General features: G+C 49.7%; 5 non-coding genes and 1 pseudogene across 5 annotated transcripts; all 6 read left to right on the forward strand.

The window, feature by feature from the left end:
- Positions 1–1,004: 1,004 nt before the first annotated feature.
- LOC142271895 (U2 spliceosomal RNA) lies at positions 1,005–1,195 on the forward strand. Its single transcript, XR_012736868.1, has one exon. It is a non-coding gene; the product is annotated as a U2 spliceosomal RNA (small nuclear RNA).
- A 1,387-nt stretch (positions 1,196–2,582) lies between these two features.
- LOC142271898 (U2 spliceosomal RNA) lies at positions 2,583–2,773 on the forward strand. The gene has a single exon (XR_012736870.1). It is a non-coding gene; the product is annotated as a U2 spliceosomal RNA (small nuclear RNA).
- Positions 2,774–5,041: 2,268 nt separating this feature from the next.
- Positions 5,042–5,239, forward strand: LOC142271926 (U2 spliceosomal RNA). Its single transcript, XR_012736894.1, has one exon. It is a non-coding gene; the product is annotated as a U2 spliceosomal RNA (small nuclear RNA).
- A 1,387-nt stretch (positions 5,240–6,626) lies between these two features.
- LOC142271899 (U2 spliceosomal RNA) lies at positions 6,627–6,817 on the forward strand. Its single transcript, XR_012736871.1, has one exon. It is a non-coding gene; the product is annotated as a U2 spliceosomal RNA (small nuclear RNA).
- A 1,387-nt stretch (positions 6,818–8,204) lies between these two features.
- LOC142271900 (U2 spliceosomal RNA) lies at positions 8,205–8,395 on the forward strand. Its single transcript, XR_012736872.1, has one exon. It is a non-coding gene; the product is annotated as a U2 spliceosomal RNA (small nuclear RNA).
- A 1,387-nt stretch (positions 8,396–9,782) lies between these two features.
- On the forward strand, positions 9,783–9,910 carry LOC142271931 (U2 spliceosomal RNA; annotated as a pseudogene).
- Positions 9,911–13,236: the final 3,326 nt, after the last annotated feature.

The following is a 13,236-nucleotide window of genomic DNA, read 5'->3' on the forward strand; positions in this document are numbered from 1 at the left end:
TGTTTATTCCTATCATGCATTGGTTTTTGGGGTTTTCTTTGAGTAATGATGATCTCTTTAGTAGTCTGTTGGCGCCCTCTCCTGGAGGAATAGTTTGCTTGCTCTTGGACATTCTAAAAGAGAGGTCATGATAGACATTGAGCTTCTGAGCTCAATTGGGGACAGTCATGGGTGATGAATGTTTGCAACCTACTGCGAAGCCTCATACCGCAATATAAGGAACGTCAAATACTAAGAAAGGGCGGCCTATGAAAGAATTACTACTTTCAATAAGTACACTTAAACGGCTAATTGGGAATAGAAAAACTGTAAAAAGCCCTCTGAGAAAGCCCCCCTCTAACCTTTGATAGTAAGCTTTTCTGTAGTCTGCCTGTTGATGTATTTTCCGTTTGAACTGTGCACAACATGAAGAGACGGAACACTGGCGGCTTGTCACAATGCCCCCCGATGACATCACAATAGCGCTGCTGCCTAGAAAACAAGCTGCGCAGAAGAAGTTGTTCTTTGGGTGGGAGGGTGGGCTAGTGGAAGGAGGGGGCAATCTCTTTTTTTCCCGGGTGGTAGGGGGATGACAGGAGAAGGGAAGCGGGTGGTGAGAAAGGTACAGAGGGCAGGGTTTGGGGGCTGGGAAGGAAAGGGAAAAGATTAGGGTTTGGGGATGATGAAAGGGCTTTCTACGGGTAAGGATGGCAAAGGGTGGCAGTGACGGAAAGTCAGGCAACCTGTCCTGTCCGTCTTTTTGTATCGTGAATTGGAAAGACTGCAAGGGGGAGGGGAGTTGCTTGCGCCCTAAAGGAGGAGTTATTCAGATTCATTGCAGTGGGCGGCGGCTGCAAAACGCACCATTCTTCTTGTTTTGGCTCTGCAAAGCAGCCTTTTCAAGGGTTGGCTTGGGTGACAAAATGTCTTGTGTAGGCGTGGGTTTGTCTCCCTCTCGCTCTCTCTCCCTAAGATGTGTCCGGCATAGGCCAGGGTGCCACTCGAGGCCCAAACCAATTCTGGTTATCGCTTCTCGGCCTTTTGGCTAAGATCAAGTGTAGTATCTGTTCTTATCAGTTTAATATCTGATACGTCCCCTATCTGGGGACCATATATTAAATGGATTTTTAGAACAGGGAGATGGAAAAAGAGCTTGCTCTGTCCACTCCACGCATTGACCTGGTATTGCAGTACCTCCAGGAACGGTGCACCCCTTCTTAACCCAGTTTCCAAAAGCAGAACTCAATTCACCTGATTCATATTAGCCCGATTTAATGAATTGGAAGAAAGCATACGTCTTCATATGCACCTCAATTTGGCCCATTCACTTTTCACACTTCCTCCTTTTGTTTTTTATCTTTCACACTTTTGACTTTCTTTATTCATCCAAATAGCAAACTCATCACCACTCAACCTGACCAACTCGGCTATGTCCCCGTGCTGCAGTTCTCTGTCTTATCTAGATCATTTGCAATTGAATGGAATAGATCCCTTTTGGACAAAGTGGATTCACCTGCTGCTGCAGTGACCACAGGTGTGATAACATCTAGAATTGGCATCTGGTGCGATCTCTCCGCTTCCACTCCAAAGAAAGTTACCTGTTTATTCCTATCATGCATTGGTTTTTGGGGTTTTCTTTGAGTAATGATGATCTCTTTAGTAGTCTGTTGGCGCCCTCTCCTGGAGGAATAGTTTGCTTGCTCTTGGACATTCTAAAAGAGAGGTCATGATAGACATTGAGCTTCTGAGCTCAATTGGGGACAGTCATGGGTGATGAATGTTTGCAACCTACTGCGAAGCCTCATACCGCAATATAAGGAACGTCAAATACTAAGAAAGGGCGGCCTATGAAAGAATTACTACTTTCAATAAGTACACTTAAACGGCTAATTGGGAATAGAAAAACTGTAAAAAGCCCTCTGAGAAAGCCCCCCTCTAACCTTTGATAGTAAGCTTTTCTGTAGTCTGCCTGTTGATGTATTTTCCGTTTGAACTGTGCACAACATGAAGAGACGGAACACTGGCGGCTTGTCACAATGCCCCCCGATGACATCACAATAGCGCTGCTGCCTAGAAAACAAGCTGCGCAGAAGAAGTTGTTCTTTGGGTGGGAGGGTGGGCTAGTGGAAGGAGGGGGCAATCTCTTTTTTTCCCGGGTGGTAGGGGGATGACAGGAGAAGGGAAGCGGGTGGTGAGAAAGGTACAGAGGGCAGGGTTTGGGGGCTGGGAAGGAAAGGGAAAAGATTAGGGTTTGGGGATGATGAAAGGGCTTTCTACGGGTAAGGATGGCAAAGGGTGGCAGTGACGGAAAGTCAGGCAACCTGTCCTGTCCGTCTTTTTGTATCGTGAATTGGAAAGACTGCAAGGGGGAGGGGAGTTGCTTGCGCCCTAAAGGAGGAGTTATTCAGATTCATTGCAGTGGGCGGCGGCTGCAAAACGCACCATTCTTCTTGTTTTGGCTCTGCAAAGCAGCCTTTTCAAGGGTTGGCTTGGGTGACAAAATGTCTTGTGTAGGCGTGGGTTTGTCTCCCTCTCGCTCTCTCTCCCTAAGATGTGTCCGGCATAGGCCAGGGTGCCACTCGAGGCCCAAACCAATTCTGGTTATCGCTTCTCGGCCTTTTGGCTAAGATCAAGTGTAGTATCTGTTCTTATCAGTTTAATATCTGATACGTCCCCTATCTGGGGACCATATATTAAATGGATTTTTAGAACAGGGAGATGGAAAAAGAGCTTGCTCTGTCCACTCCACGCATTGACCTGGTATTGCAGTACCTCCAGGAACGGTGCACCCCTTCTTAACCCAGTTTCCAAAAGCAGAACTCAATTCACCTGATTCATATTAGCCCGATTTAATGAATTGGAAGAAAGCATACGTCTTCATATGCACCTCAATTTGGCCCATTCACTTTTCACACTTCCTCCTTTTGTTTTTTATCTTTCACACTTTTGACTTTCTTTATTCATCCAAATAGCAAACTCATCACCACTCAACCTGACCAACTCGGCTATGTCCCCGTGCTGCAGTTCTCTGTCTTATCTAGATCATTTGCAATTGAATGGAATAGATCCCTTTTGGACAAAGTGGATTCACCTGCTGCTGCAGTGACCACAGGTGTGATAACATCTAGAATTGGCATCTGGTGCGATCTCTCCGCTTCCACTCCAAAGAAAGTTACCTGTTTATTCCTATCATGCATTGGTTTTTGGGGTTTTCTTTGAGTAATGATGATCTCTTTAGTAGTCTGTTGGCGCCCTCTCCTGGAGGAATAGTTTGCTTGCTCTTGGACATTCTAAAAGAGAGGTCATGATAGACATTGAGCTTCTGAGCTCAATTGGGGACAGTCATGGGTGATGAATGTTTGCAACCTACTGCGAAGCCTCATACCGCAATATAAGGAACGTCAAATACTAAGAAAGGGCGGCCTATGAAAGAATTACTACTTTCAATAAGTACACTTAAACGGCTAATTGGGAATAGAAAAACTGTAAAAAGCCCTCTGAGAAAGCACCCTCTAACCTTTGATAGTAAGCTTTTCTGTAGTCTGCCTGTTGATGTATTTTCCGTTTGAACTGTGCACAACATGAAGAGACGGAACACTGGCGGCTTGTCACAATGCCCCCCGATGACATCACAATAGCGCTGCTGCCTAGAAAACAAGCTGCGCAGAAGAAGTTGTTCTTTGGGTGGGAGGGTGGGCTAGTGGAAGGAGGGGGCAATCTCTTTTTTTCCCGGGTGGTAGGGGGATGACAGGAGAAGGGAAGCGGGTGGTGAGAAAGGTACAGAGGGCAGGGTTTGGGGGCTGGGAAGGAAAGGGAAAAGATTAGGGTTTGGGGATGATGAAAGGGCTTTCTACGGGTAAGGATGGCAAAGGGTGGCAGTGACGGAAAGTCAGGCAACCTGTCCTGTCCGTCTTTTTGTATCGTGAATTGGAAAGACTGCAAGGGGGAGGGGAGTTGCTTGCGCCCTAAAGGAGGAGTTATTCAGATTCATTGCAGTGGGCGGCGGCTGCAAAACGCACCATTCTTCTTGTTTTGGCTCTGCAAAGCAGCCTTTTCAAGGGTTGGCTTGGGTGACAAAATGTCTTGTGTAGGCGTGGGTTTGTCTCCCTCTCGCTCTCTCTCCCTAAGATGTGTCCGGCATAGGCCAGGGTGCCACTCGAGGCCCAAACCAATTCTGGTTATCGCTTCTTGGCCTTTTGGCTAAGATCAAGTGTAGTGTTGTTCGAAGAGGTGGTTTAAGCTCCAGGCCACCTTAGTACAATGATACAATGCACACTGGAAGGTTGCGCTTGCTAGTACTCTGGGTGGATAGTATATTCATCTAGTGGAAAACATGGCCCTACCAGGATCGAGGCTATTAGACTGAGTAAGGGTGGGGGGCTATGGTACAACGTGCCCCAGGACTGACGACCCTGGAGTGAGTCTGAGCTTGCTGGCTTGGGACCCCGGCAAGCCTTGGGCTCTGTAGCACACCGTACCTTGCCTTTTCATACTTTTTGAGCATATTACCCTATCCCGGCCTTCTGGCTAGGAAGGGAAATTTTTATAATCATGGTCGGAGGTCCGTTCAGCTTTGGGCTGAGAAACCAACACCCGGTTGGAGGTCCGGGTCAGCTTTGGCTGAGAAACCAACACCCGGTTGGAGGTCCGGGTCAGCTTCGGCTGAGAAACCAACACCCGGTTGGAGGTCCGGGTCAGCTTCGGCTGAGAAACCAACACCCGGTTGGAGGTCCGGGTCAGCTTCGGCTGAGAAACCAACACCCGGTTGGAGGTCCGGTTAGCCTTGGGCTGAGAAACCAACACCGGTTGACGGTCCGGGCAGTTTCGGCTGCGAAACCAACAACTAGTAGCTCTCTACTCCACTTGGGTAAGATGCCTGGATGGACGCTGGGAGCAACGACAAGGCTCAACCAGGCTTCGGCTTGGGGGAGCACCGAAGATCCCTGACCCTTGCTGTGGCCTTCTGGCTCGGAGGGACGGGGTTGATTTTTGGGGACCCTCTCCTCACGGAGGGGTCCACACGAATCCTAGCCTTTGCACTGTTTTTGGTGTGACTTCGGTCATGCATTTTTTGCGGTGCTTTGGAAAGCTTCATTAAATCAAAAAATCTGTTCTTATCAGTTTAATATCTGATACGTCCCCTATCTGGGGACCATATATTAAATGGATTTTTAGAACAGGGAGATGGAAAAAGAGCTTGCTCTGTCCACTCCACGCATTGACCTGGTATTGCAGTACCTCCAGGAACGGTGCACCCCTTCTTAACCCAGTTTCCAAAAGCAGAACTCAATTCACCTGATTCATATTAGCCCGATTTAATGAATTGGAAGAAAGCATACGTCTTCATATGCACCTCAATTTGGCCCATTCACTTTTCACACTTCCTCCTTTTGTTTTTTATCTTTCACACTTTTGACTTTCTTTATTCATCCAAATAGCAAACTCATCACCACTCAACCTGACCAACTCGGCTATGTCCCCGTGCTGCAGTTCTCTGTCTTATCTAGATCATTTGCAATTGAATGGAATAGATCCCTTTTGGACAAAGTGGATTCACCTGCTGCTGCAGTGACCACAGGTGTGATAACATCTAGAATTGGCATCTGGTGCGATCTCTCCGCTTCCACTCCAAAGAAAGTTACCTGTTTATTCCTATCATGCATTGGTTTTTGGGGTTTTCTTTGAGTAATGATGATCTCTTTAGTAGTCTGTTGGCGCCCTCTCCTGGAGGAATAGTTTGCTTGCTCTTGGACATTCTAAAAGAGAGGTCATGATAGACATTGAGCTTCTGAGCTCAATTGGGGACAGTCATGGGTGATGAATGTTTGCAACCTACTGCGAAGCCTCATACCGCAATATAAGGAACGTCAAATACTAAGAAAGGGCGGCCTATGAAAGAATTACTACTTTCAATAAGTACACTTAAACGGCTAATTGGGAATAGAAAAACTGTAAAAAGCCCTCTGAGAAAGCCCCCCTCTAACCTTTGATAGTAAGCTTTTCTGTAGTCTGCCTGTTGATGTATTTTCCGTTTGAACTGTGCACAACATGAAGAGACGGAACACTGGCGGCTTGTCACAATGCCCCCCGATGACATCACAATAGCGCTGCTGCCTAGAAAACAAGCTGCGCAGAAGAAGTTGTTCTTTGGGTGGGAGGGTGGGCTAGTGGAAGGAGGGGGCAATCTCTTTTTTTCCCGGGTGGTAGGGGGATGACAGGAGAAGGGAAGCGGGTGGTGAGAAAGGTACAGAGGGCAGGGTTTGGGGGCTGGGAAGGAAAGGGAAAAGATTAGGGTTTGGGGATGATGAAAGGGCTTTCTACGGGTAAGGATGGCAAAGGGTGGCAGTGACGGAAAGTCAGGCAACCTGTCCTGTCCGTCTTTTTGTATCGTGAATTGGAAAGACTGCAAGGGGGAGGGGAGTTGCTTGCGCCCTAAAGGAGGAGTTATTCAGATTCATTGCAGTGGGCGGCGGCTGCAAAACGCACCATTCTTCTTGTTTTGGCTCTGCAAAGCAGCCTTTTCAAGGGTTGGCTTGGGTGACAAAATGTCTTGTGTAGGCGTGGGTTTGTCTCCCTCTCGCTCTCTCTCCCTAAGATGTGTCCGGCATAGGCCAGGGTGCCACTCGAGGCCCAAACCAATTCTGGTTATCGCTTCTCGGCCTTTTGGCTAAGATCAAGTGTAGTATCTGTTCTTATCAGTTTAATATCTGATACGTCCCCTATCTGGGGACCATATATTAAATGGATTTTTAGAACAGGGAGATGGAAAAAGAGCTTGCTCTGTCCACTCCACGCATTGACCTGGTATTGCAGTACCTCCAGGAACGGTGCACCCCTTCTTAACCCAGTTTCCAAAAGCAGAACTCAATTCACCTGATTCATATTAGCCCGATTTAATGAATTGGAAGAAAGCATACGTCTTCATATGCACCTCAATTTGGCCCATTCACTTTTCACACTTCCTCCTTTTGTTTTTTATCTTTCACACTTTTGACTTTCTTTATTCATCCAAATAGCAAACTCATCACCACTCAACCTGACCAACTCGGCTATGTCCCCGTGCTGCAGTTCTCTGTCTTATCTAGATCATTTGCAATTGAATGGAATAGATCCCTTTTGGACAAAGTGGATTCACCTGCTGCTGCAGTGACCACAGGTGTGATAACATCTAGAATTGGCATCTGGTGCGATCTCTCCGCTTCCACTCCAAAGAAAGTTACCTGTTTATTCCTATCATGCATTGGTTTTTGGGGTTTTCTTTGAGTAATGATGATCTCTTTAGTAGTCTGTTGGCGCCCTCTCCTGGAGGAATAGTTTGCTTGCTCTTGGACATTCTAAAAGAGAGGTCATGATAGACATTGAGCTTCTGAGCTCAATTGGGGACAGTCATGGGTGATGAATGTTTGCAACCTACTGCGAAGCCTCATACCGCAATATAAGGAACGTCAAATACTAAGAAAGGGCGGCCTATGAAAGAATTACTACTTTCAATAAGTACACTTAAACGGCTAATTGGGAATAGAAAAACTGTAAAAAGCCCTCTGAGAAAGCCCCCCTCTAACCTTTGATAGTAAGCTTTTCTGTAGTCTGCCTGTTGATGTATTTTCCGTTTGAACTGTGCACAACATGAAGAGACGGAACACTGGCGGCTTGTCACAATGCCCCCCGATGACATCACAATAGCGCTGCTGCCTAGAAAACAAGCTGCGCAGAAGAAGTTGTTCTTTGGGTGGGAGGGTGGGCTAGTGGAAGGAGGGGGCAATCTCTTTTTTTCCCGGGTGGTAGGGGGATGACAGGAGAAGGGAAGCGGGTGGTGAGAAAGGTACAGAGGGCAGGGTTTGGGGGCTGGGAAGGAAAGGGAAAAGATTAGGGTTTGGGGATGATGAAAGGGCTTTCTACGGGTAAGGATGGCAAAGGGTGGCAGTGACGGAAAGTCAGGCAACCTGTCCTGTCCGTCTTTTTGTATCGTGAATTGGAAAGACTGCAAGGGGGAGGGGAGTTGCTTGCGCCCTAAAGGAGGAGTTATTCAGATTCATTGCAGTGGGCGGCGGCTGCAAAACGCACCATTCTTCTTGTTTTGGCTCTGCAAAGCAGCCTTTTCAAGGGTTGGCTTGGGTGACAAAATGTCTTGTGTAGGCGTGGGTTTGTCTCCCTCTCGCTCTCTCTCCCTAAGATGTGTCCGGCATAGGCCAGGGTGCCACTCGAGGCCCAAACCAATTCTGGTTATCGCTTCTCGGCCTTTTGGCTAAGATCAAGTGTAGTATCTGTTCTTATCAGTTTAATATCTGATACGTCCCCTATCTGGGGACCATATATTAAATGGATTTTTAGAACAGGGAGATGGAAAAAGAGCTTGCTCTGTCCACTCCACGCATTGACCTGGTATTGCAGTACCTCCAGGAACGGTGCACCCCTTCTTAACCCAGTTTCCAAAAGCAGAACTCAATTCACCTGATTCATATTAGCCCGATTTAATGAATTGGAAGAAAGCATACGTCTTCATATGCACCTCAATTTGGCCCATTCACTTTTCACACTTCCTCCTTTTGTTTTTTATCTTTCACACTTTTGACTTTCTTTATTCATCCAAATAGCAAACTCATCACCACTCAACCTGACCAACTCGGCTATGTCCCCGTGCTGCAGTTCTCTGTCTTATCTAGATCATTTGCAATTGAATGGAATAGATCCCTTTTGGACAAAGTGGATTCACCTGCTGCTGCAGTGACCACAGGTGTGATAACATCTAGAATTGGCATCTGGTGCGATCTCTCCGCTTCCACTCCAAAGAAAGTTACCTGTTTATTCCTATCATGCATTGGTTTTTGGGGTTTTCTTTGAGTAATGATGATCTCTTTAGTAGTCTGTTGGCGCCCTCTCCTGGAGGAATAGTTTGCTTGCTCTTGGACATTCTAAAAGAGAGGTCATGATAGACATTGAGCTTCTGAGCTCAATTGGGGACAGTCATGGGTGATGAATGTTTGCAACCTACTGCGAAGCCTCATACCGCAATATAAGGAACGTCAAATACTAAGAAAGGGCGGCCTATGAAAGAATTACTACTTTCAATAAGTACACTTAAACGGCTAATTGGGAATAGAAAAACTGTAAAAAGCCCTCTGAGAAAGCCCCCCTCTAACCTTTGATAGTAAGCTTTTCTGTAGTCTGCCTGTTGATGTATTTTCCGTTTGAACTGTGCACAACATGAAGAGACGGAACACTGGCGGCTTGTCACAATGCCCCCCGATGACATCACAATAGCGCTGCTGCCTAGAAAACAAGCTGCGCAGAAGAAGTTGTTCTTTGGGTGGGAGGGTGGGCTAGTGGAAGGAGGGGGCAATCTCTTTTTTTCCCGGGTGGTAGGGGGATGACAGGAGAAGGGAAGCGGGTGGTGAGAAAGGTACAGAGGGCAGGGTTTGGGGGCTGGGAAGGAAAGGGAAAAGATTAGGGTTTGGGGATGATGAAAGGGCTTTCTACGGGTAAGGATGGCAAAGGGTGGCAGTGACGGAAAGTCAGGCAACCTGTCCTGTCCGTCTTTTTGTATCGTGAATTGGAAAGACTGCAAGGGGGAGGGGAGTTGCTTGCGCCCTAAAGGAGGAGTTATTCAGATTCATTGCAGTGGGCGGCGGCTGCAAAACGCACCATTCTTCTTGTTTTGGCTCTGCAAAGCAGCCTTTTCAAGGGTTGGCTTGGGTGACAAAATGTCTTGTGTAGGCGTGGGTTTGTCTCCCTCTCGCTCTCTCTCCCTAAGATGTGTCCGGCATAGGCCAGGGTGCCACTCGAGGCCCAAACCAATTCTGGTTATCGCTTCTCGGCCTTTTGGCTAAGATCAAGTGTAGTATCTGTTCTTATCAGATCGCTTCTCGGCCTTTTGGCTAAGATCAAGTGTAGTATCTGTTCTTATCAGAACAAACTGAGCTAGCTACACTTGACGAGATACGATCAGGGAGACAAGCTCCGAAGCCCAGCCGAGACCGAAAGAGGGAGATCGGACGGAAGAAGAGCTTGGCAGAAAGAAGCAAGAAGACGAAGGCTCGGAGAAGACTTGGGGAGACCAGAGGAACTTCGAGGAGGAACACAGCGGGAGAAGACACCCGGAGAAGAATCCAAGATCCAGCTCCGGGAACTCAAGCAGGAACCAGCCATGGCAAGCAAGCCAGAGAAGGCAGCCAGGAAGGCTCAGGACCCAGGGACCTCCAGGAAGGCTCATCCAGAGGCTTCTTCGGCCCAAGAGGCCCCTACCTCCGACGCCAGCCAGCCGGAGGGAGCCCGGACGCCGCCTGAAAAGGCTCCAACCCTGGAGCCTTGGATGCGGCAGACGGTCGCCCTGAAGCTAAAGGCGGTGGATGGTAGGTTGCCGGACATGTCCAGCGACGTGTTCTGCAAGAAGATGATTCTGGATCAGGGCTTCTCCAGGGCGGAAACCCTGAGTGTCCAGACCTTCATGACTGGCATTTTTCTGGTAACCTTTGCCACGGTGAATGCCTGCAGGAGATACTGGGAGGCGATGAACGCAGCGATGCCGGACTCCCCTTTTCATTCTTTTTTAGGATCCTGTCCTATACAGAGGGATGAGAAGAGGATCACGGTCTCCATGCGGAACCCGCACACCCCAGGAAGAGACATCTCCACGTTCCTGGGACATCAATGCACAGTGGTGAGGGAGCCATCCCACATCCTTAACGGCAACGGATTCTGGACGGGTAAGTGGTCAGTAACCGTCCGACTCTACAGGGAACCAGCATCCGAGGATGGTCTCCAGCACCTGCCCCCGACATTCTCTCTGGGAAACTCCTATGGTCTCATCTACTACCCGGACATGCCACACAACTGCAGGAAATGTGGCGGGAAAGGGCATTCGATGAAGACCTGCAAGGAGGACGCCTGCAGGGTTTGCCGGGTGACAGGACACAGCTCCAAGGACTGCCCAAAGAAGAAGACTTGCAACCTATGTGGACAGGCGGACCACCTTTACAAGGACTGCCCACAGCGGGAGAAATCCTGGGCAAGGGTTGCCGCGGCGACCCAGTATCGGGTAGTCACAGCTTCGTCGACCAAGGCAGCTACGACCAAGGCCACAGAGGCCAAGGACAAGGCGGCCAAGAACCCGGCGACCGTGGCTCCAGCCGATGCCCCAGCAGCCACGGAGTCCAGGGAAAAGAAGGGTAAGAAAACTGCTGCCCCCTCCCTGGTCCCCCCCCCTGTCACCCCTGTCCAAACCCCTCCCCCCCCGGCCAACCCTACTGAGGATTCCACTACCTCCACCTCATTTCCCTACTCCTCAGCTGGTCTCCTCACCCCCCCCCCAAAGCCCACTCTCCCTCCCCAGACCATGAGAGCAGAGGGCCTCAGCACTCTTGCACTTTTCACCGAGGAGGATTTTCCAGCTCTTGTCTCCTCAGGTACAGGCCAAAGGAAAAGGAAGGTGGAAGATAGTCCTGTCGCAGAACCTTCCAAGCTGTTCATTGTGGACCTTAACCCACCCCAGGAAGAGGAGGATGGCCTCCTCCCAGAACCGGACGTGTTGGAGCAGATGGTGGAGTCCCTTGTGGCCGAAGAAGAAATGGAGGAGTCGGAAGCCACTGAGGCACCATCCCTGCTTGATCAGCTAGCAGAAGAGGGTCTGCTGGAGATACCCTTACCAGCAGGTGCCAAAGAGGAAGAACCGCCCGACCGGAGTGGTAACTAAGGCACACCGCCTGCTCTAACTTTCTCTTTCCTCCAATGACTGCTAACATTAACATCTTTTCCATTAATGTTAGGAGCATCAGAGACAAGTTCCGACGTCAGACAATTTTTGCGTTCCTTAACACTCAGTCTAGTGATGTATTTTTCCTGCAGGAATGCTCCCTTCCCTCCTCTAGGTCCTTCAACCATCTGGCCAGGGAGTGGACCCATGGCCCATCCTACTGGTCTGGCGGGGGCGACTGTAGGTCCGCGGGGGTCGCCGTGCTGATCAGGGGAAGCGCCTTCACATTGGACTCTGTTCAGGAAATCGTCTGCGGCAGGTTACTGCTCGTGGATGGCACCTGGGCGGGAGAACCTGTCAGGTTCATCAATGTGTATGCTTCTCCTGTGAAGAGCGATCGACTGGAGCTCCTCCAAGCCCTGCGCCCTCAGCTCGCTACCGCCAGGACGGTAGTGATGGCCGGGGATTTCAACTGCCCGATTGAGGAGGATGGACGCAGTTCTGGAACGGCTGCCAAGTTGGACGTCACATCCAAACTGCTCATTGAGATGGTGACCGAAGCCTCTCTTGTGGACGTTGTTGGCTCCATCGGACACGGATCCGTGAACTATTCATGGTGCCGATCCGATGGCTCGCTGCGTTCCAGGATTGACTTTGTGTTTACCTCTCGGGCGGTTGGGCGGAGTGGGCACTCGATGGTCCCCTGCTTCTTCTCTGACCACAGAGCCATTCACTTTCAAGGTGTGCTGGGCCATGGCTTCCCCATTGGCCCGGGCTCCTGGAAGCTGAACTGCTCTCTGCTGGAAAAGGGTGAGATTCTGGAGGAGCTTAGAGCTGCCTACTCCACGTGGCGGGCCTACAAGGCGGGCTTCCAGTCTGTTTCTGACTGGTGGGAATACGTTAAACTCGAGTTCCGTTTCTTCTTTCAGGCAAAGAGTCAACAACAGGCGTGTCTGAAGAGGAGGGACTTCAGGAGACTCCAGCGTGAGCTGCGTTCCCTGCAGGACCTTCTTCGATGCGGCTGGGACGTGAGAGAGGAGCTGGAGGAGACTAAGAGGAGCCTGAAAAGGCACTTCGAGGAGGAGTCCGAGCGAATTGTCTTCCGTTCCAAAGTGGAGAACCTGGAGAAGGGTGAGAAATGTAACTCGTTCTTTTTCAGGAAACTCCACGCCGGTCACACGCCCATGAATGAACTACGAGACGAGAGTGGAAACATGCGACGCGGGAAAGAGAACGTGATGAAGGTCGTCAGCGACTTCTACAGCGAACTCTACGCCCGCAAGACTACTGACCCCGAGGCCGCCGATAAGTTCCTGTCAGGTATCACTAACCATCTTGACCCTGCAGACGCGGCGGCCATGGATGTTCCTCTGACGGTGGACGAGCTGCTCTCGGCTGCCAAATCCTTTAGTTCTGGCAGGACACCGGGCAGTGACGGCCTCCCAGCAGAGCTCTATGTAGCGCTGGGAGACCTAATCTGTCCGGACCTGTTAGGGCTGTATGAGGAGATGGTGGTGGAGGGCAGAATGCCTCCATCTCTGAGGGAAGGAATGGTCACGATCCTGTAC

The sequence above is a fragment of the Anomaloglossus baeobatrachus genome, unplaced genomic scaffold (genome assembly GCF_048569485.1).
Source record: "Anomaloglossus baeobatrachus isolate aAnoBae1 unplaced genomic scaffold, aAnoBae1.hap1 Scaffold_3405, whole genome shotgun sequence".
NCBI lineage: Eukaryota > Metazoa > Chordata > Amphibia > Anura > Aromobatidae > Anomaloglossus > Anomaloglossus baeobatrachus.